We start from the raw sequence: 3,843 nt of genomic DNA, 5'->3' as shown, positions 1-3,843 counted from the left end.
TCAGGAGTAGGCAGAGCCTGCCACTTCATCCAGGTCCTCCCACCAAGTGTCTGGAAACTGAGGCAGGCAGCCCCTCTTCTCACTCCAGTCGCTTTCCTCCTTGTGCAGGTCTTGGTGCTGCAGGGATGCCTCGGAAGGCACAGACTTGCTTCTGTGGGTTAAAGGTCAAATTTTCCAGCAGCAGCTGTCCTCCAGATTCCTCCATGTCTGGCACCCCTGACTGTTCGGGACAAGCCTCTTTCGGGGCAAAGGCTCCTTGAGGAAGAGATACCTCTGGAGGCCAGTCTTCTTCTTGAGGATATCAAATAAGTTCACAGACTTTGCCCAACTGGTCAGCTTCAATTTCCACAGAAGAGAGGCTTCTGTTGAAACATCTCTCTGATGATACAGCCAATGATCCACATGCCTACAGGTGTTGCATAAGTAGACGGCAGAACTTCATGAGCCCAGCACCAGAGGGTAACATCCACAGACACGAGGGCCATCTGGAAGCTGAACATTCTGGCTAGGCCAAAGTCAGCCATCTTGACTGTCCCATTACTTATCACTAGAATGTTCTCTGGCTTCGGTTCCCAGTGAACAATGCAGTTTGCATGAATATAATGGAGGCTACTTAGAAACTGGTGCATCAGATCTAAAGGTCTCAAATGGCAAGCATAGTGGCGTTGCTTTGTGCAGGTATGTCCTCATGTCCTGATATATATGTTCAAATGCGAGGATTAACTTGATGTCCCCATCAGTTCAGGAAGTAGCACAGATATCAGTCAGCCATGCAACACTGGGATGTTCAAAGATCTTCATCATCTTTAACAAGGCTGCCTCATGAACGGTGCTGAGAGAAAGGACTTTCCCAGCTGCTGTTTCATTAGGAACTCTCAAATACTTGAAGGCCACACAGTGGCCACTGTGGGGATCTCAGGCTTAGTGTACCATCCCATAAGCACCAACACCAGACATGGGTACATATCAAATGGTCGCCATTCATGTAGAAGGGGATCTTAAGCTTGGCCAAGAGCAATTAAGGTGTGCTTTTATCTGGGCCTGGGAGCCAGTACCTGAGGCTTTGTACCCAGCTGAGATTTTTTTTTTAATAATGTAGGAAGCTCCCATGAGACTTCTGTGATAAGACTGCCCTCAGCTGGAGCTACAATTCAAAAGGTGTTTATCAAAGCCTTTCCCTCTACATTGCTGAAAGAAACAGAGAGAACAGTGGGGTGTGTTTGGCTGTGGGGAAAGGTTTTTAACTTAAAACTCATGCATACAACCATCCTGAGGGAAGTCAAGTATAGTAACTGAAGGTAGAAATTTAGTAACAGAAACAACAATAGAGGCCGTGAAGGGTGCTCTCTATTGGCTTCTTTATGATTTCTGTGTCCTGTTTCCTACTCCCAGCTAAGCTCCAATCCATACTTTCCTAAACACTTACATTCAGTAAATAATGAGGAAAATGTACATCAGGTGGAGTCGAGAAAATGAATAGGGCATAATTTAAAATAAACAATGTATGACTTAAATTTGACCAAATTGTCAGAAAAGTATCCAACCCAGAGGGACAGAGGCAGTCCCTTACTGGCATGCATGCAAGACACTTCAGGGTGTGAGCTCCTCCTCACTCTTGGAACAATGAAGAACTTGAACTTGTCTCCTTTCACCTTTTAACTCATGCATCTATTAGGAGGCTCAGCCACTTTCCCTCCCCCAGTCAATTCTATTCTCCATTTGTTTCAGTTCTAGGACTTGTTGCTGCTGTCTTTATCTGTACATGGTGGTCATTAGAGTCATCCTGAACCAAATTCAGACAGGGAATAGAGGGTCTGGACTCTCTATATCCCAGAGTCAGCATGAGACAAAGACCATTGGCACAACTGAACTCTCCTCTCTCCATCCTAAAGTCCCGGGTGTTCCTTTACGTTTCAGACACACAACATGCTGACATCCAGTAGTCAATGGACTTGACAATTTTTAGTAGTCACTGGCCGTCTCATGTGCAGTTTTAAGTCATTCTGGAAAAGGTAAAGGGTCCATTGCTTCTCTCATCTCTGAACTTGTCCCAGTTCCCTGTTCTCCTGAGCCCTTTGGCAGTTATCCTAGTTGTAATCTTCCAAGGAAAGTCACATTCAGTAGTATATTCTCAACAGGGATGATCCTGCCATTGTCCAATGTGTCCTGTGTTTAAGTCACCTCACATCCAATGCCTCTCTCTCCTTCAGTGTCTCCTCTGCAGATGATGGTGCTGTGCTACAGAAGCTTGTTCATGTGAGTCCAGGATGGTCATGGATTCCTGACTATGAGGGCTGTGGTTCATTGTTGCTAAGGATCACATCTCAAAATAACAACACTGAACTGGAAATACAAACTGAAATTCTGCTACCTGAGCAAGTTATGCAGAAAATAACGAAGGATGTTTTACACAGGGACAAGTGTCCAAATGGAATCTATAGTGTTGATCTGGTGCCTGGAAGAGGAACAATGATCAAGTCTCTAATGGGCCACCTCAAAGTCTCCCTGCAGTTCAGAGGAACACCAAGGGCCCGAACTCTGTGGTTGTGATACCAGTGTGGAACATCTCCCCAGCCTTGACACCAGCATCTATAGATAAACAAATAACTGGATTTCTACACTTTTGTTCTGCATGCTAAAACAGTAAAACAACAGGTATATAAGAAATGACATACAAGAACAGGGCCTCTTTGATAGCTGCCCAAACCATCTGATACACAGTCCTTCAATTCCTGTACCCCAAGAACAAGCAACTCTCATTCTCATAGAACACATAAGCTGGCCCTTGTTTCTCTTCCTTCCCACATTTGTTCTTTCCATCAAGAGGAAGACATTTCCTTCCTGTGCTGACATGGTATTAGGATATGGTTCCCACAGCCAACAGAAGCTCCTGAGAAATCTAATGCTTGTATGAGTGAACCTAGAGATGAAAAGTGTGGATGGACATGTTCCCCTTCACTTCAAGCTGCAGTGATGTCACCATCTCACGCAGAAGTCCATGTCTTAGTGGAGTACCCGCTGACAAGGTTTTTCTGCCATTGAAACTCAGGTAATGATTGCTTTGTATCCATAGAAGAGACTTGGCCGTACAATTAGCTCCTGGCACTGAGGAGGCAGAAAGGAGGATATACCTGTGACAGTGGAAGGCTATATGCAAAAATTGATGTGAGGCCAATCTGGAAGCTACATGGTGCATCCCCCGATCTTTTCTTCAGTTTTTCGTTGCAAGCTGGTGTTTTCCTAGTGACAGGACTGTTATCTCCCTGACACTCACCCAGCCCTCCTTCTCAGTCTTTAAACTTTGGACAATAGAGAAGGACCTCTACAGATGAGTCAGTGGGTGAAACCCTGACATCTGTCACTGCATTTCCTAGCAATTCTTTCCTAAGTGTGGGATGTCTGCCAGAGATAGGCTCTCAGTTCTTGCCTTGCAACCTGTTAAGTCACTTCCTGGACTGTGCCTACTCCAATCCTCCTCTAGCACCATGGAAGCCATTTTCATTTCACAGGTCTGACTTCATTCTTACCCACAAGGAGCAAGGGTGAAGACTGGCTCTGAGATGTGTTCCCAGCTTCTAGACTATTTGAAGTGGTGTGATCTCTTTTGTCAGTTTCCATTCAATAACCAGAGTGAGGTGCAAGGATTTCACTACATGCTAGATCCCAGGATCATCAGCGTGATACACATGCCTTGTCCGAGGGGCTGACAGACTGACAGAGCCCATTGCATTCAGGAAGATGAAGGTGGTGAGGTAAGTCCATATCAAAAGAGGTAAGAACAGTAATGAAAATGGAGTTAGCATCCTAGTCTTGGTGGTTGGGAAACAGTGTCCCTGAGAAGAC

At 45.4% G+C, this 3,843-nt stretch overlaps 1 pseudogene across 1 annotated transcript; it reads right to left on the bottom strand.

The window, feature by feature from the left end:
- LOC308435365 (cyclin-dependent kinase 4-like) lies at positions 1-3,496 on the bottom strand (annotated as a pseudogene). Its single transcript has 2 exons — positions 3,466-3,496; positions 1-914 (listed from the first exon to the last, which is right to left on the bottom strand). The product of its transcript is annotated as a cyclin-dependent kinase 4-like (transcript).
- Between the last annotated feature and the right edge of the window lie 347 nt (positions 3,497-3,843).

This window comes from Micromys minutus, assembly GCF_963924665.1.
Source record: "Micromys minutus genome assembly, contig: SUPER_22_unloc_1, whole genome shotgun sequence".
Lineage (NCBI taxonomy): Eukaryota > Metazoa > Chordata > Mammalia > Rodentia > Muridae > Micromys > Micromys minutus.
This window is presented reverse-complemented; position numbering and strand designations above follow the sequence as displayed.